The following is a 20756-nucleotide window of genomic DNA, read 5'->3' as shown; positions in this document are numbered from 1 at the left end:
AGAAGACCATAAAGCCGCTTTGGTAGGCTTTATGTGTACAAATACGAGGTAAATTCTTGTATGATGGAAGGATGGGCGATATTCTGCTCGTCTCGTCGGCGAAATTGATTTTTGTTCTTTACAGAAAAGAACTCCTCAACACACAGCTGTTTCCTTCTAGCAGTCGGCTCCACTCCTACCCTCCAGAGGGTAGGAGTGGAGCTGACTGCTAGAAAGGGAACTATACCGATGCTGCTGCTGATGATGATGGAAGTGACTTGCTGGTCAAGGAATGCCGCGATGTTGAATGTGTATAAATAAAAAAATAAATAAAAATTATTTCTCTATTAAAAATTTCAACAGAACAAGAAAACTCCTAGAAAGTAAACTATATTGTAGAAACCTAATTCAGGGTATAAACACATGGGCAGTATCACTAATAATATAGTCTGGATCATTTATAGGTTGGATCAAAGAAAATCTGAGGCATGTAGATCAGAAGACCAGGAAACTTCTGACTATGCACAATGCACTGCACTTATAGTGAAACATTTACACCTGCCAAATTTGTTTTTTCTAGACCAAACACACAGATGCAGAACAAGTTGTGTGCAGTAGCACACACATGCATGGACTGGGGCACGCACAAACATGACAGGACTAATTAATATGCGTGCATTTCCTGTAACCTCTGACATAGCCTTCCATTTGCTTCTCTTCTTTCTCTCTCTCGTTTGCCATCAAGCACTCAAGCAGTCCATACGTATAACCCTGCATGCTCCATAAGCATGCACTCGGAGAGCAGCAAACAGACTTACGATGTAAGGCAATTAATCCTTCACAAACTTTAATACCAACCAAAAACAATTGAGCATAATGTCTTATCAAGAACAATCAATTATTCATAAAATTCAACGATAGTATTGAACTTTTATAAACATTCAGTTACACACATTTTTACACAATGAAACTTGCAGTTTATCTCCACCTGTTCGTGTACATCAACAAATGTTTTCATATTATCTTGCTTATATGAATAAACGTTTCTTGCATAGTTTTGTAATTCGGTATTTGGTTATAATTAATTACGGTCGGAGTTATTGAACACGTTATTTCTTTACTGATGGGTATATCCCAATCCTAACACACCCAAAGGATGAGACCGACAGACTATGAGGCCATCAATATCCGTCAGAGGCATCCTAGAACAGCCAATGTCCAATAGTTAAAGAGAGACGGTTTCAGATTAGAGCATTCGAATGGAGGTGGACACTGATCATGGCCTGGTGTTAGTTCCAGTTATTAAAATATGGGCATGAAATAGATGTTTAAGATTTAGGGGGAAAGGATCATTTAATGTTTTCAAATAGAATAAATGTTTTATTCAGTAAAAAAAAAATAACGGTTTGTGAAGAAATATAATTTGTGTTTATTACAACAAAAATCAACAAAAGAATCCTTTATTTCCATTCAACGATTTTTAACTGTAAAAACCTCAAAATTAATTAGTGTTTACTTTTTATACGTATAGAAAAGTTCAGATAAAAATACACATGACAAAATTTACTGTTAAAAGTCAGCATATAGATTTTTTTTTGTGCATAGGCATCACCACTTATCAAGGCCCAGAGGACACGCGAGGATAAGGGTTTAAGAGTGTACAGTAGTCAACTGGACAATATAGTAATCGTTAGTAATGGGAATTCAGTAAATTTGTTAACTTAAGTGGAACGGCTCATCAAGAACTTGTTTATGTTGGACTCGAAAACAAACGTATTGTAGACAGCTGGAAAGCAGGCAAACTGAAGATAGTTCTACGGGCGTGCAGTTCTAAGAAAGAAACTTTGTTCATGGAATCTATTTTTAGAGTGGTGGAAATTATTGATAGTGTTTTCAGCTAGACAAGTGTTTCTCGTGAAAGTTTAGCGAGGCGGGAGTTGTTCCTTTTAAGTATGTATTGTTGTATATACACAAATTTATTACATTTCATGAACAAATAAAATGAAGTTAATGAATAAGGAGACACATTCTAATTTAACACACCTAGATATTGTAGATAGTGTAGATATTAAAGGGAAATATATTGTATAGTTTTTGACTCAAAAGACAACAGCCGCCATCTTGGGCCTCTTTTTTTCTTTTTCTGTCTTTCAGCTTGCTGCCGAAACAGATTCTTACCCGTTTCTGAGGTAGGTCCTCTCTACGTCTATCACACTCCGTCCTGATCTCATGATCACAGAAATGGCAATGAGGTGATGATCGCCGTCGCCAGGTGCTTCTCCGAAGGGGAACAATGCATGCCTCTTCTTCGCTTAAGCTCTAGTCCGCAGATTAGGAGTTGAAGAATAACGCTTCCGCTGGGAGGCTACTGACATCATAGTCATCTTCTGATGGAGCTGCTGTGAACTAGAGCGATGTCTCACTGGACAGATTCTTGCCCGTTTCTGAGGTAGGTCCTAAAACAATGATTATTATCACAACAACAAAACAATGATTTTTTAACAATAAAAAATTAATGTGTTTACCTTTTGTACATATAGTAAAGTTCAAATAAAAATGCATATATATTATAAAATTTACTGTGAAAAGTCAGCATATAGATTTAGTTGTTTCTTCTAATATCATTGTTCAATATATGCGAATTATTACATTTCATAAACAAATAAAATCAAGCTAATAAATAATGAGAAATTCTAGTTCAACACACATGTAGGTGTGTAGATAGCAAAGAGAAATACATAGATTGCACAAAATAGATAATTGATTTTTATATTTATAAGCTATTTAACAAAAATACAACAATAATACAATAGATTGTACAAAATGATTTTTATATTTATAATACAAATATATATAGATTGCAAAAAATGAGTTTTTATATTTATAAGCTAAGTATGTCATCAAAAAGACCATTGAATGCAATAGACAAATTAATTTTCTTAAAAACATGTAACAATATTCAAATATGGATATGAAGTAGATGTGTTAGATTTGGGAGAAAATATTTAACGAGGCAGACTAATTTAATAAGCATAGCATGTGTATATTAAATAAAATGTTTTCAAATAGAACAAATGTTTTATTGAGTAAAAAAGACTCAAAGATTTGTGAACTTTAGTGAAGAAATATATTGTTTATTATTACAGCAAAAGGCAACGGTAGAACAATGTTTTTTGTTTACCTTTCGTACATATAGTAAAGTTCAGATAAAAATACAATGCATTCCTTTTCTTCGCTTAAGCATTCGTCCGCGGACTGGGAGTTGAAAATACCACTTCCGCTGGGAGGCTACTGATATCAGAGTCACCTTCTGAGGGAGCTGCTGTGAACCAGAGCGATGTCTCACTGGACAGATTCTTGCCCGTTTCTGAGGTAGGTCTTCTCTATGTCTATCACAACAACAAAACAATGATTTTTAACTGTAAAAAATTAATGTGTTTACCTTTTGTACATAAAGTTCAAATAAAAATGCATATATATTACAAAATTTACCGTGAAAAGTCAGCATATAGATTTAGTTGTTTCTGCTAATATCATTGTTCTATATATGCGAATTATTACATTTCATAAATAAAATCATGAGACATTCTAGTTCAACACACATGTAGGTGTGCATATAGCAAAGAGAAATACATTGTATAATTTTTTACTACACCTGACATTGTGGCCGTACAAATATATGGATGGTATCTCATCACTTGGGAATGACTCTTGAGCATTTGTTGAAATTGTTGATGGCGTCTAAACGAATGCACTTAGTTTTAATGACAGTTTGCTAGAAATGTCGATGTACAAACTAAAGAATGCAAATCCAGATATCTTACTGGAATAAGATTTCTCTTATGTATGTGTTTGCATATGTTTTTTAAGTTGAGAGCTATGTGAAAATGCTGACGGACAGAGAGCACAAGTACATGGTTTCTCTCCTGTGTGTTTTCGCATGTGGTATTTTAGGTAATACTTGTTTGAAAATGCAGATAAACAAATTTCACAAGAATACGGTTTCTCTCCTGTGTGCGTTCGCATGTGAATTTTTTTATGAGAATTTGTTGAAAATTTGATATCACAAACATCACAAGAATATGGTTTCTCTCCTGTATGCGTTCGCATATGAATTTTTAGCGTAGAATTTGTTCTAAACCTAGAACCACACACCTTGCAGAAATATGGCTTCTCTCCTGTATGTGATCGCATGTGTTTTTTTAGATCAGAATTTCTTGCAAATTTAGAACCACACACCTCACAAATACAGTGTTTCTCTCCTGTGTGTTTAAGCATGTGGGTTTTTAGAGAAGAAGTGATGGAAAATTTAGAATCACATATATTACAAGAATAGGGTTTTTCTCCTGTGTGTGTTCGCATATGAACTTTTAGAGTAGAATTTGTTGAAAATTTACAACTGCATACTTCACAAGAATATGGTTTCTCTCCTGTGTGTGTTCGCATGTGAACCTTTAGATTAAAATTTGTTGAAAACATCAAACCACAAACCTTACAAGAATATGGCTTCTCTCCGGTGTGTGTTCGTAAATGATATTTTAGATTAGAATTTGTTGAAAATTTCCAACCACACATTTTACAGGAATATGGTTTCTCTCCTGTGTGTGTTCGAATATGACGTTTCAGAAGATAACTGTAATAATATGCAGCTCCACAAATTTGGCAAGAATGTGGTTTTATTCCTGTGTGTGTCTGCATGTGGGCTTTCATATATGATTTACGTGTAAATGAGGATCTACAAACTTGACAAGAATATTGTTTTTCTTTTGTATGTGATTGGACATGCTTTTGTAGATTAGTGTTCTGTGAAAATGTGGAGCCACAAATACTACACGAATATCGTTTCTTTTCTATGTGTGTTTGCATTTTGATGTTTGAAAAATATTTTAACATTTACAACAGGTTCCAAAATTAAATATAAATCCACTGACTTTTACTGATATACAAGTTCTTTCTAAATGTAATTTTTTCCAAAAGAAAAACTCTTAAAACATAACTGTAATAATATCCAGCTCCACAAATTTGGCAACAGCATTGTGTGTATTTGCACATAAATCCACTGACTTTGTATTGATAGATAAGTTCTTTCTAAATTTGTTTTTTCCCAAAAAAAATCTTATAACAGATTTTTCTTCCTTTCTGTCTGAATTTGAAAACCACTTTCTATGAGAGTTTGAATCTGTAAATAAAATAAAGAGATAATATTAACAAAAGTACAAGAATTTTCTATTGTTTGTCCTCGTTTTATTTTGGTTATTGATTAAATGAAACCAGGGAAAATGTGACATTTGTTTTACATCATTATTTCATTTCCAGATGCACTGTAAGTAATCTATATATCTATAAAAGTGAACGTGTCTGTCTGTCTGTGTACATTTCCCTACGCAATAACTCTGTCAATTTTTAGTCTATAGATTCGAAATTTGAAATACCGGGTACTGAGATTTGGGAAAATCGATGTGACGGGTGTCAGCCAGAAATTTGGCTGCTAAGGGGTCAAATTTCAACGATTTGACCTTTAAGAACTCTACCAAACTCCTCCGACAATTTTGGGTCTAGACACTTGAAATTTTAGATATAGGTTCCTTGAACCTGGATCTAACTTAATAAAGTGATTTGAGCCCGAAACTATAAATTTTAAGGGGTCATAATAGGGGTCAAAGTTTTAAAAAATTAACCATTTTTTTTTGTTTTTTTGCTTTTTATGCACAGCATACACCTCCAAACACCCGAGCAACGCCGGGCACCCCTGCTAGTGTTATATAAAATTTAATAGAAATGACAACGAACTATATGAAACACATGTTTGTATTCAAATGTGACTGTTCTTTTATTTTTTGTAATAATAGTGTATTTTCTTTCGAATTCTATATACATGAGTAGAAAAATATTTTTTATACAAGTTCCTCATTGACTATTTACTTTTCTTTTTTGGAGAGTGTTTATGTGCATGTATTTGCTATAACTACGATTTTTCATGGTGGTTACATGTAATAACCTTAAAAAGTAGAATCTATTTTTTCATTTTACTTTAATTAGCATAGGGTGTAAAATTCCAATAACACAAAAAATAATATGATTATAACGATGGCTTCTTTTCTATTAAGTCATCCATGTACATTTATTAAGACAATAAATGGTTAGATAAAAATAAAGAATATATATGTATAGTAGTTTCGAAAATATGCGGATTCATCAGGCTGGCAAATCCTTTACAGGTATGAAATGCAGAAAACTGTAGCTTAATGCCTATATATATATATATATATATATATATATATGTGTGTGTGTGTGTATATATTTAGAACTTACTAACTAGCTCTTTCAAATTCTATATAGGACTAGCGGAGATACCCGGCATTGCCCGGGTGTTTCGAGGTGTATGTGCTCTTAAATTAAAAAGAAACAGGGGGGGGGGTAAAAAATGTTTTGGTAATTAGGTAGAATCAAGTCAGAAGTCCTGAGGCGAAGTTGGAAAATAAAATGTGAAAAAAATATGACACATTAACCGATTGGCCAGCAAGAATGAGTTACTGAAAGAAGTTCGAATTTATTTAATTAAGAGAATTGACAGGTGCCCGCACTAAATGACGTCAAGTGGAAGTCGTAGAGTTAACATTTTGTGTGAGCATTATGACGTCGATAAGCAATAACTATTCAGCAGTTAACATTTTCTGCGGGACAGTTTTTAATGAGGTCAATAACTCGGTTTGTTTACTTGTACCCAACTTTGGGGAAAACCAGCTCCCCGTTTGTTAGGGGAGTGTCCCGATGAAAGCAATTGTTTGATATAATGCTAAAAAGTCGACATTGACCAAACGTTTACATCGCTTTCCGGAGACCACCAGGAAGTGCCGATTCGAATCTAGTTTCGCTTTTTTTATACTGAAAAGCGAAGGATACATGCGAAGGATACATGCAGAGATCTTAAATTCTGGAAAAAATAGCGCGTGAAAGTCGGGCAAATTTAATACACACGCAACCCTCGTTCGTAACTCATAGATATTATCATTTAGACAGAATATAAAATGTTTTACGAAGGAATGAGCCAACCGAGAAGTCCAGCGAAAAAAGCCTTTTACAGACATACACAAAAAGTGAACATACATAAATACATACACACATTTTCAGTTTTATATTTATAGACTAACGAGGAGTACCCGGCGTTGCCCAGGTGTTTGGAGGTGTGTGTGGAAACTCTGGGAGTGGGGGGGGGGTTAAAAAAATGTTTTGGTAGGTAAGTATGAGGATTGAACCCGAATCCTTGAGGCAAGGTTGTAAATTAAAGTGTGAAAAAAAACAAAAAACGTACGACGTTAACGATTGCCCCACCGTGAGATGCTAACGGAAACACGTTTGAATTTATTTAATTACTTGGATTTGGCAGGTGCCCGTTTTAATGAGTTAATGAGGTCAAGTTTGACTGTGGGATAGTATTTCATTTAATGCGGGAACGCTTCCCAAGATGTTATAGGAAAAAGACTAACCCACATGCAGCGAGCGACAAATGTTGAATATTTATCTTCCCAAAGTCGAGCAAATTAAATAGACAAGTGAGCTTCGTTTTTAAATCTGAGATATTACGATTTATATGTGATATAAAAAGTTTTAAAAAGTTGTTAGGCAACCGACCGCTTCTCTGAAAAAAGCCTTTTGTAGACATACAGAAAAAGCGAACATACATACAAACATATATTTTTGCTTTTATATTTATAGATGATATCATTAGTTGTTTGTGTTGTTGCACTTTTTTATTTGTTGGTGAGAATGTAACAAACAAGTGAAGTATGCATGGTGCACAGTGAACGAGGCATAAAAAATGACAAAGTTCAGCATTTGCCCTCCCCCATTTAGCCACACAATAAATGCTTTTCCTTTCTTGGAGAATGTTAGTGTTTATGCATTATATTTGTTACAACCAAGATTTTTCATGTTCATTATATGTAATAACCTAAAAAAAGTAGATTCTAATTTTTCGTTTTACTTTAATTAACATGGGGCTTAAGATTCCAATGACACAAAAAGATGTATGATTATTATGATAGCTTCTCTTATTTAAAGTTATCCATGCCCATTAATTAACTAACATGATAAATGGTTAGATAAAATAATATAAAGAAAATATATATATATATATATATATATATATATATATATATATAAAGTTTCAAAAACATGAGCATTCATACGCCTAACGAATTCTTATGAGTATGAAATGCAGAAAATTCTGTGTAGCTTAATGTCCATATATATTTTCAGAACTTACTAACTTTACTTATATATTGAATTCCATTGTAGTAAATACTGAAAGTGAGTACATATAGTGTTATGTAGATAATTAATATATATGTTAAGTAGATACATAATATATATTTGTTAAGACATGCATCGAGGAGAAAAACTGATGTAAAACTACTGTATGTTTTGCAGAAACCATTGCACAAAGATTAGAAAACTCTGAAAATGTATGGATTTTTCTTCCTTCTTCTCTAAATTAGAAAACCATTTTAGTTTAAATTTGTAAATAAAAACCGAAGAGAATATTAACAAAATTACAAGGATTTTCTATTATTTGTCCTCGTTTTATTTTGGATATTGGATTCTTTAAACAAGGGAAACTAGCTTTTTCAAGGGAAAATGTAACATTTGTTTTACATCATTTCATTTCCAGATGCATTGTAAGCAATGTTATATAAAATTTAATAGAAATAAAAATGAACTATATGAAAAACATGTTTGTATTCAAATGTGACTGTTCTTTTATTTTTTGTAATAATACTACATTTTCTATCAAATTCTAGTAGAAAAGTATTTTTTTTAATTTTTATACATGTTAATCATTGTTTTTTCTTTCTTTGAGAACGTTTATGTGCGTGCATTATATTTGCTAACTACGATTTTTCATGTTGATTACATGTAATAACCTAAAAAAGTAAAATCTATTTTTTCATTGTACTTGAATTAACATAGGGTGTAAGATTCCAATGACACAAAAAAAAAGATATGATTATAACGACGGCTTCTTTTCTATAAAGTCATCCATGTACATTTATTAACACAATAAAAAGTTAGACAAAAATGAAGAATATATGTATATTAAGTTTTGAAAATATGAGGATTCGTTAGCCTGATGAATCCTTACAGGTATGAAATGCAGAAGACTCTGCGTAGCCTTATGTCTATATATATATATATAATTTCAGAACTTGCAAACTAGCTCTTTGAAATTCTATATAGGATAATATCATTAGTTGTTTTATGTTATTGCACTTTTTTATTTGTTGGTAAAAATGTAACAAAAAATGACATCAATCCAATTAGGTTACTACAGATTAACATAAAAGAAAGAAAATATTTCAACATGCATTAAATATATCGTGACACAACTAGTTGTCTTGTTATATCTATGCAACATTTGTTGTTAAATCTTCGTTTGATGATATTTCGAGATAATATACATTTTTATTTGTAATTTACGATGTGCAATATTTTGTTTAAGATATATTTTGATTTGCTTATTTGCGTGAATTCAAATTATAATTTTTGTTTCTTACGTTGATCTTTTCCACAAGAAAAACTCTTAAAATGTAGAGATTTTTCTTCCTTCTTTTCTGCAGTAGAAAACCATTTTAGTTTGTATGTGTAAATAAAAACAAAGAGATAATATTAACAAAAGTACAAGGAGTTTCTATTATTTGTCCTTGTTATATTTTTAATATTGATTAAATGAAACAAGGAAAAATGTGATATTTGTTTTACATCATTATTTTATTTTCGGATTCATTATAAGCAATGTTATATAAAATTTACTAGAAATAAAAACAAACCATATCAAAAACGTGTTTATCTTCAAATGTAATTGCTCTTATTTTTTTGTACAATTTTTCCTTCAAATTTTATATAAGATGACATCATTAGTTGTTTTGTGTTGTTGCAGATTTTTATTTGTTGACATCAATCCAATTAGGTTACTACAGAATAACTAGGTGTATCAGAATTTTTGTAGGAATTTTTGACACCCCTAACACAAAACTGCAAATAAAATATAAAAAGCTCGTAATTTCTCTCTTAAAGGTGGGTTGTTTATTTTCTTTATGGATTATACTTCTAAAATAAACTATTAAAGTCGTATAAAAAGTAATAGAAATATTTTTAAAAAAATAGTAATGAAATTAATTGAATGTTATGAGTTCAGTATTTTTCAATTTTTAAACTTTAAAAATCTATCAAAATTTTTCTATTGATTCTATTTTTACGATATTTTCAGGGTCAATGTGAAATTTTATGCTCTTTGCAATAAACTGAATATAATATTTTAGACAAACGTTTTTTTTAATTCACGCCCCCCATTTTCAAATGTCTATTAAAAAGTAAATAATTAATTTATGTACCAAAGTTTTATATATCACAAATTGAAGATAGAAGATCAATAAATAATATATTCTAATTTAAAGCAAAAAAGAACAGTTTTTTAGAAATTTATCTGTAAAGTCCGACATTTAAAACCTTTTTTTTTAAAAAAAAAAACACGTTTTTTGTTGTTATTTTAATGAAACTTGGTCCTTTCTCCTTTAATTGAAAAAACAAAAACATTAGGGCTTGAATTACATTTTTCGAGGAGTTATAAGCTTCAAAAGATAGCGGGTGGAATTATTCAATAGTTTTCACGAAATTTCTGCTACAGAATAACATAAAAGAAAGGAAAGTTTTCAGCGTGAATTAAATATATCATGACAATTAGGTTATAATAGGTCTTCATTTGATATCATTTTGAGGTAATATACATTTATATTTTTAATTTATGATGTGCAAATAAATATAAGTTTATATTATGAATTTACGATGTGCAATATTTTGTTTAAGATATATTTTGATTTGCTTATTTGAATGAATTCAAATTTTAATTTTTGTTTCTTACGTTGATCTTTTCCACAAGAAAAACTCTTAAAATGTAGAGATTTTTCTTCCTTCTTTTCTGAATTAGAAAACTATTTTAGTTTAAATCTGTAAATCAAAACAAAGAGACAATATTAACAAAAGTACAAGGAGTTCCTATAATTTGTCCTTGTTATATTTTGAATATTGATTAAATGAAACAAGGAAAACAAGTTATCTGGGGAGGAAGTATCTTAACATTTAAGGAGTGTTAGACAAAGAAGACCAACTCCAAGTTGTCATCTATGTGATCATCAGATCACGGGGAAGTGTAGTGGAACTGAACAACAAAATAAAAATTAGAATGAAGAAAAGAAACACAGAATGGCTTACTTGAGGATTCAGAACTTACCAGAAGTAACAAAAATGTGTAAGGAAAAATTCAAGATGGCGCCCGACTCTCTCTTTAACACGGCAAGTTCAGGAAAAGATGTTATAAATGTTGCAGCAATTCAATAACCATTATACACCGGTTCTGCACGGAATCCAATAACGGTAAAATATCCTCACACGGCACGAGAAGCAACAGCCACACGATTCCCCGGCCAACTCAATCGTCGCTCTCCCCACGTCTTTCTCACCACCCGCTTTTATCGTCGTTCTAGGCCGGCTAAATTTGCATATTGCGAGAATTCGGGTGACTTTGCGAGACATCATACTTTACAAAAGACGGCGGCCGCCATCTTGGTCTTTCTTTTCTATTTTTGGTCGGCAACGCTGAGCTGGTCTCAAGGTAAGTCTTTTCCCCTCATCAGTCTCTCCCACGTACCCACACAACACGCAAACACGCGGGCGCTTATCTCCTGGATGCACGTTACAGTTATTACTCTAAAGAAGACGCTGTGTCTGTGCCAAATAACACTTCTCCAGACACTAGTCATCCGAGGAGGAAGTATCTTAACATTGAAGGAGTGTTAGACAAAGAAGACCAACTCCAAGTTGTCATCTATGTGATCATCAGATCACGGGGAAGTGCAGTCGAACTGAACAACAAAATAATAATTAGAATGAAGAAAAGAAACACAGAATGGCTTACTTGGCTTACTATATGGAAATTTCCCATCTATAGTTTGAGTGATCTTTGTAGTTGGGCAGTTTCATTTTCTTTTCTAACCTTTGCAGTCGGTGGTGCTGTGAAGTGAAGTGGGAGAAGAGTTTACTAATATGTGATTTCATCATTAAACAAATATTCTTGAAACAAATTAAGAAAATGCTTACTTTTGTACAGACATCTTTATCAATTATCAGATCTGAACATGTAAATAACAATACAACCAGGATAATTGCAAATTAAAAAGATTAGATGTAAATTTAAGGAAGTCATGCTGAAATTTAAGATGAAAAATAAGATCTGCAGGAAACCTCATATGTAAAATAAATAAATAAATAATGAGAACTACTTAGACAATACTACTTATTATTTTAAAATACATTTATTTTATGTCAAAGAATGAGAGTTCAATATAGAAACGTTTTAATTTGAATAAAATAAACTAGGCATCAAATGCACTTGAAACCAAATCACAACGTGATATTAGGAAAATAAGAAAATATTTTATTTGTTTGAATTTATCACAAATATATTTCGAAGGTAGCCTTCATCTTCAATGTGTTCTTTGTTTTTTTTTCTTTTTCTTCTTTCTTGTCATGTTGTTAATTTGGAGAAAGGAGTCTGTATAGAGCCATGCATTGTATCTACCGGTTGTATTTTGAATTGTTTGAACTGTGTTCAGGTAATGCGAGAATAACGTCAAAGAATGAGAATTCAATACAGAAACGTTTTAATTTGAATAAAATAAAATACGCATCAAATGCGCTTGAAACCAATTATGTTGTGATTTGGTTTAATGCGCATTTGATGCATATTTTATTTTAAAAGTCAGTTTATTTTAATTTTATTACTGTTAATATTTATTTTAATTTTATTACTGTTAATATTTATGGTGTAAAGGAAACATTACTTTGAATTGAATTAATAACAAAAAATTTACAAACACCATTTTGAAATGACTGAGGCTGGAAAACTTCTAAATTTACTTAATTTTTAGAATCATTTTTTTAATTTGCTTTCTGTATTATCTATATCACTATAAAAGTGAAAATGTTTTTGTGTGTGTGTACATTTCACTACCAAATAACTGTCAATTTTCGGTCTACAGACTCAAGATTTGATGTAAGGGGTATTGACATTTTGGAAAAATCTTTTTAATCGGTTTTTGACCAGAAATTTGGCTGTTAAGGGGTCAGAGTTCAAGTTTGACCTTTGAAAACTCTACCAAACTCCTCTGCTAATTTGGGTTTAAACACTTGAAACTTTAGATATAGGTTACTTGGACATGGATCTAACTTTATAATTTGATTTGAGCCCAAAACAAATGCTAAGGGGTCAAAGCTTTAAAAAAATTGGACCTCTGCGGTCTTTACCAACTCTATGGTAGTTAAGAAAGACTATTCTATAGAAAGGCATTATGGTATATATTCCCACTTTTTAATATATACATATGCACGTGAAGTTATGAACAGTACATAAGGCCTGAGCAAAGCCAGGCTGAACTGCTAGTTTTATATAAAGCAACAGAAACTGTAATTAATTATACAAAAATCATTTATGTTGAAAGCATGTTTGATTTACTGGGTATTCTGTAATGAAATTCATAATAAGCAACTAAAGCACATCTCAACAAGGTGGATGATTAAAACTATTAAAATTGTATAACTAGGATTCTTATAAAATCTACTTGCTGAATAAAAGTTCCTGGTTTGTGACTTGCAATGAAAAGTAGGTTGTTTACAATTGGCAATGCTCAGCTCACTGGTTAGACACCAACAAAACTCCATGAGACTTCCCAAAGCCATAGTTGCACAAAAAGAACGTCATGCTGAATGCTTGGTGGTCTGCGACTGATCTCATCAATTACAGTTTTTTAATGATGAAAACATTAAGGTGGTGAAGTACTGTTCACAAATGAATGAAATGCATCAGAAACTTCAACAACAACACCCAACTTTAGTCAACAGAATAGGTTCAATTCTCCTTCACAACAAAACCCAATTGCACGTTGATAAATTGACCCTGCAGAAGTAGAACAAATTGGGCTATGAAACTCTGCCTCTGTCACCATAGTCTCCAGACGTCTCACCTACTGACTACCACTTTTTTAAGCATTGCACAAACTTTCTGCGTGAGAAATGCTTCTAATACCTTAGCGATATCAAAACCTCCTTCAGCGACTTGATCCCCACCAGAATGCAATTTACTGGCATAAATACTCTTATTTTGCATCGGTAAAAATGTATGGATCGAAATGGTGCTTATTTCGATGAACAAATTTTTGTTTGAGCTGAGATATGCTTATCTGAATTTAAAAGTTAGAAACCACAAGAACTTTCTTGTTAACCTGATAAAACTTGCATGTTTCTTTGAAAAAATTATTCAAGTACTGTAAATCGTTCATGGTGTACCGATTCTTAGACTGTGACTTTCTACTCATACAGTGGTAAGGGTCACATGAGAGGCTGCCAGAGATTTTGAACTCATTGCTACAGATGCGGCAAGGTTGGACACTGGGCTCAGGACTGTTTGGAAAATGAACAAGGGGTGAGATATCAGGGCCAATCAATTGTGACAAGGGAAAATTAGAAATGTGCTGTGATTGGCAACAGTTGGGGATGGACTACAGTGGTTACCATTTCTTAACTAATATAGATTATGCTTATCAGAGGCAGGTAGCATACAGCACTCGGTAAGTGTGATTCATGAATCGGACGTGCTGTTGCCCACAACAGGACCTAATCACGGATAATGACACAGCCTTTTGTAGCAAGGAGTTCAGGATATCTGCAGACAAATAGGGTGTGAACCTGAAATTTTGTTGCACATATGTCTAGGCCAGGAAGGTACTGTGAAACGTGACTATGATATGCTGTACCATACCAGAGGCTGGTACATTGTGACCCTCGTGAGTCATATTTGACCACGCCAGCCAATGTCATTTACGGTTACGAAGTTCGGGTGAATAAAGATGATGTTATGCCACCATCAGCAGTTCAAGGTTAAAAAGTTCATTTGGGTGAAGGGGCTGGAGAGTCACTATATGACGAAATTTGGTCAGAGTAGCGTATAGACATAATCTATAGTCCATTCATGTGAATGGGATGCCTGACATGTAAATGGCTTGTGTCTCCTGGTTAGTAGATTTTTAGTTCTGTTTAGTTTATTTTTTAAAAAGAAATCCACAAAACATACTAAATCTTCTGATTCTATGTTATATAAAAAAAAACAATGGTGTCTTTGCTAACATTATAGAATTGGTGCATTGGCTAATTTTGGGCATCATATTAAAACCATAGTGAAACTTAATGATCCAGATACGCCTGTGCTGTACAACAGAAACCTCACCCACTGCTAAAAGTAATTTTTAAAAACATCAAGTAATTCTTTTGTTTAAAAAAATCTACTTCCGAATGAAAAGAAAATTTCAACAAAATTAAAATGCACAACTGTAAAACTTATGTTTTTGATGAATATTATTAATATTCTTGGCCAAGATCAAAGTGTAGTATCTGTTCTTCAGATGCTACACTTCGATTTCTTGTTTTCTGTCGGTGGATGAAGAATCCTTCAAGACTGAGACAATTTTTAATTTTTGTTTCTTTTCTACACATTAAGAAACGACTCTGTCCCGTGAGAAGGCATTGTAAATAGGAATAGTATTAATTCATTTATTGCAATGTTAAATAAAACAGATTTAAAACACTTTCTTCCTCGAATTGGTATTCGAAAGCTGATTATTTTGTTTTAATATCATTATTGGATTCATCACAATGTTAAAAAAAACAGAAACAGATGTAAAACACTATATTTGAATTGTTTTCGACATAAAACAAATTACAAATGGACAATATATAAGTACGGGCTATAATGCTAGAAATTTATCATAGTTTTTTTTTAGAAGTTTGTAATTACTTTTTGATGGTATTTGAAAGATTAAAGCCTACAGTAAAATTCCAAAGGGGGAAAAAATTGTACACATGAAAAATGTTATGAACAATGTTTTCATGGCTACATTCGGAAGCTGACAAATTCAGCTAAATTTTGAAGCTAAATAAATTCATTGTAAAAATCCTTTGAAAGATAAATATTAGTTTTCTGGGTCTATTTCAAAGATAAATTTGTAAAGTAAAGTAAAGATTGAATTAAATAAAAAACATTTGTTAGTACAAAAATAGCTTAACTAGCGATGGCTTGATCTCAAGCTTGAGATTCTAGCTTCACTCAAGCAAAACAAAATGAAGTCGTCCAAGCATGGATTCTATGGAAGCCCAAAATGTCAGAAAGTCAAAAAGCAGTCTGTAAATTATGTCAGATAGTTAGAGGGAGGTAGGAAGTACAAAACCGACTGGTTTTCATTTTTTTTTCCCAGCCGTGCATACATACATTCCTATTGTGAAGGTTTCTAGAATTTTTACAATTTTCAATTTAATTATTTTTCTGTGTTCCTGCTTTTAAATTTTTGCAATTTTATTATTTTTCAAGATTATATGAAAAAAAAATGTTACACTGAAGATTATATATTCATTCAGGCAAGGAAAATATTAGAATATAAAAATTAGCCTAAAAATGTAATCTTTGAAAAAAAAAAAGAGAATATTTTTTGCAATTATAATTTTTTGTGTGAAAATATGAAATAAACAATTCTTAATTTAATGATATCATTAGTTTGAGAAATTAATTTTTCTTCAAGTTAGATTGATTTAATTAATATGGATTTTAGGGGCTTTTCTCGTAATGCTCATGAAAAAGATTAATTTTTACATTTTTTATTATTATGCTTTATTTTTATTAAAAAAGCACAAATAAATTCATTCACTTTTTTACTACTAAAAACCATAACTTTAGTAAAGGTGTTTTTTTGTTTAAACAAAATAATACATTTCCTCTAAGATTGAAATAAAAATAATTGGTTCATTATATTTCTGGACCATTATTTAATAAATACTGAAAATTTTATTAAAATTGTTTTATTTTCTGATTTTTTGGTGAATTTTTAGTAAAGTGAAAGGTCAAAATGTTTATACATTTTGAGCATCGGCACGTACCTACCAGTATGTGATGACTGTTGTCAAAATAAATAAATGAAATAAAAATAAATACAAAACCGCAAAAAATAGATGTTTGTTAAAAAAATAACCTGACAAATATATAAGCACTTGTGCAGTTTCACATTCTGTTGAAAATTCTCCAACACAAAAAGAAAGTAGGTAGATCAGAGTAGAGCCGGGGACAATGGGTACGAAATTTGCAAGATCACGACTTCCAAGGAGTCAAGATGCACAAGGCTTGGAGACCAACCTGTGCATCTGTTCTCTTATTATTGGTAATAAATAACGTCCACTGAAAGTTTCCGTTGTCTAAGCACACCCTGTCCCAATAGTTAGTAACAGTCATTCATATGCAAGCACTTCCATCAGAAGCAGCAGTAGCTATAAGCAAGAGACAAACGTCACTGGTTTTGTTTAGTCCAAAATGAACCCGACCCTCCTCCGATCACTAACCTCCTCTAGTCCGGTGAGTTTAACTTAATTTTTAACATTCTGAAGAAAATTTACAAAGACATTCTTAACATGGTGTCACAGAGCTTTGTTGACTCTTCTCTTGTACGGACGGAACTCTTCTCTAAATAAAACAATCAGAGACGTTAAAATGAACAAGTGCAAAATATATTAATAAGTACTTTTCAAGAATCAGTTCAATGGCGACCGAATGGGACGTCATCTACAAAACAAATAACAAAAACTAGAATAGTTTCGCCTGATTAACAAAATTACCATGAAAAGAATAACTTTTAAAGCAATTTAATTGAAACAAATTGTTTCTAATTATTTCATTGGGTTTATTTCCTTACATTTCAAAATGTATTTGGTATTCATTGATATTAAATTAATTTTGCCGTAATTGCAATATTGTCCTTTTAAAGACAATTTCTTCGGCAATATACTCAATTGAATTTTTGGTTACGTTTCAGACACAGCCCAAATAAAATAGTATAGTTTATAGGTACAGGCAAAATGAATGCCGACACTCAAAATGAATAAACATTTTGACCCCTCCCTTTACTTAAAAATTCACAAAAAGATCAGGAAATTCACCAGTTTTAATAAAATTTTCAGTATTTATCAAATAATGATTACGGAATATAATGAATTAATTATTTTTATTTAAATCTCAGTGGAAATGCATTATTTTCTTTAAACAAAAAATACTAAAGTTATGGTTTTCAGTAGTAAATAAAAAACGCAAGAATTTATGTTTGCTTTTTTTCGTATGAATAAAGGATCGTAATTTGTAACAATAAAAAAAAAAAGGAAATTTTTACAGGAACATTACGAAAAAAGTCCCTAAAGTCCATATTAATGAATTCGAAGAAAAATGAAGTTCTCGAACTACCGATATTACCATTGAATTAAGCATTGTTTATTTAGTATTTTCACAAAAAAAATTATAATAGTAAAAATATTTCTACTTTTTTTTTCAAATTACAGTTTTTGCATAATTTTTATGTGCAAGATTTTAATAATTTCCTTGCTCGCAAGAATGTGAAACTTTCGGTGTAACAGAATTGTTATATAATATTGGCCATAATTTAAAAAAAAAATTAATTTAAAAACAAGAACATAGAAAAATTATTAAATTAAAAAATGGTAAAATTTATACAAACATTTACAATAGAAATATACGGATGCCCGTCTGGGGAGGGGCAGCATCCCTCCTTCCTTTTAATTACATCACGTCATTCTCAGACAGCTTTTCGGCTATCTCAGATTTTGGGCCTCCATATATTCCGTATTTCCAAAAGTATGGTTTGTTGTGGTTTTGTGGACGGCAAAAACACTCGGTTTCAACGTGTTTTATTTATTTATTTATTTAATTCAATATCTTAAGATTTTACTTTACTAATTATCTTTGAAATAGACCCAGAAAACTAATATTTATTTTTTAAAGGATTTTTACAATGAATTTATTTTACTTCCAAATTTAGCTGAATTGGTTAGCTCGCCATGAAAACATTTTTTATAACTTTTTTTTTTTCACGTGTACAAATATTTTTTTTTTTCATTTTGGAAATTAAGTTTAGTTCTTAATCTTTCAAATACACTCAAAAAGTAATCGGAAACCTACAAAAAAATTATAATGGGTTTGTATTACTGTACACATAGATTCGAAAAAGTTGTCAAAAAACAAATATAGAACAAATAAATGTTATCAAAGGCAAGATAAGTTACTTTTCTACCTAACTGGATATATTTTTTGTGTTTTTATTCAGTGTAACATGTTTATTCAGCTCGAAAAACATGTAGTGTTTACCGATGTATTGGAAAATTCAAAATGGCAGCCGACTCTCTCTCAGAGAGGGTACGTTTGGGAAAAGGTATTATAAATAATAAACTAGACAAAATACTGTTAGAAAACAACCGAATACATGTCAACTTATGTCACGGTAACATATATTGGGCGAATTTCTAACAGTATTTTGTCTAGTTTATTATTTATAATACCTTTTCCCAAACGTACCCTCTCTGAGAGAGAGTCGGCTGCCATTTTGAATTTTCCAATACATCGGTAAACACTGCATGTTTTTCGAGCTGAATAAACATGTTACACTGAATAAAAACACAAAAAATATATCCAGTTAGGTAGAAAAGTAACTTATCTTGCCTTTGATAACATTTATTTGTTCTATATTTGTTTTTTGACAACTTTTTCGAATCTATGTGTACAGTAATACAAACCCAGAGAAACAACTAAATTCACGTAATACTTACTTTTTCTTTGACAATATACTTTAAAAAAAGAAATGACTTTGGTACAAGTAAACGGATAGAAGGCAAAATGGTGACCGGAACAACTAGTTCGCAGAAAATTAAAAATGAAGAAAATTTAATAAAACAATTTGTAATCACTTCCGATCTTTTCTCATGGACACTATTTGGAAGATTGGGCGATCTACATCCGGCCGTACCGGTGTCAGGCGAAAACCTCGAATGGAACAAATAATGTTCCGGTTACGAAACCGTTTTTTTTTTTGTTTTTTTTTTGTATTATTTGTAGTTTTATTTATCATAAAAGATAAACTAGGCACGGCCAAAAACAGGAAGAAAACCAAGTTATTGTTGTTTGTTTTTTTTTAAACAAATTTCTCAAGCAACTTTATTTTTCAGAATAGTATAAAACATTTTCTACTAGAATTTTGAATTTTAAATAAAAAATAAATAAAATAAAATCACCATTCATCGCCATTTTTGTCTCGGTGGATAACTGGATAACACATTTTAGGTAAACGTCGATGTCGAAATATCCTGACCAAATCACCGCAAAAAAAAAAAAAAAAAAAAAAAAAAATCGTCCACCGCCTATAAAACTTAGAAATCGAATCGGAAACTCGAAAACAAAATGAAACGAACATTATTATTCTCGAATAACACAATTTTACTTCAATAAAAAAAAAAATGTTTCGAAAAAAAAAATAAATAAATAAAAAAATCCAATGTTACATTAATTGGAAAAATGTTTAATTGAAATTATGGTATTAGTACACTTACACTTATAGATCCGTGCTGAAATAATAACGTTATTTAAAAAGCCATTGTTAACATGGGGAGGGGAGAGTGTTTTCTACCTATTCTAACCTTACAATTGGATTAAAAAAAAAAAAAAAAAAAAAAAAACATATAAAACTTTAATTAAACTTGGAAATACGATTTAAAAAAATAGCGCGGATCAGTAAGTGCACTAGCACCGAAATTATTTATTTGTTAAAAAAAAAAAAAAAAAAAAAACTCTT

General features: G+C 31.3%; 1 long non-coding RNA gene across 2 annotated transcripts; it reads right to left on the bottom strand.

Moving 5' to 3' along the window:
- Window positions 1-1839: 1839 nt before the first annotated feature.
- LOC145246110 (uncharacterized) lies at window positions 1840-20028 on the bottom strand. 2 transcript variants are annotated; one of them, XR_013863094.1, is made up of 4 exons: window positions 19738-20028; window positions 11951-12045; window positions 3161-5158; window positions 1840-2435 (listed from the first exon to the last, which is right to left on the bottom strand). It is a non-coding gene; the product is annotated as an uncharacterized LOC145246110 (long non-coding RNA). The 2 variants fall into 2 exon arrangements; XR_013863093.1 differs by lacking the exon at window positions 1840-2435 and having other exon boundaries at window positions 3084-5158; window positions 19738-20015.
- Between the last annotated feature and the right edge of the window lie 728 nt (window positions 20029-20756).

Source organism: Euprymna scolopes, chromosome 23 (genome assembly GCF_053919585.1).
Source record: "Euprymna scolopes isolate OS-2025 chromosome 23, ASM5391958v1, whole genome shotgun sequence".
NCBI classification, from domain to species: domain Eukaryota; kingdom Metazoa; phylum Mollusca; class Cephalopoda; order Sepiida; family Sepiolidae; genus Euprymna; species Euprymna scolopes.
The sequence above is the reverse complement of the archived record's forward strand: the minus strand, read 5'-3'. Positions and strand labels throughout refer to the sequence as shown.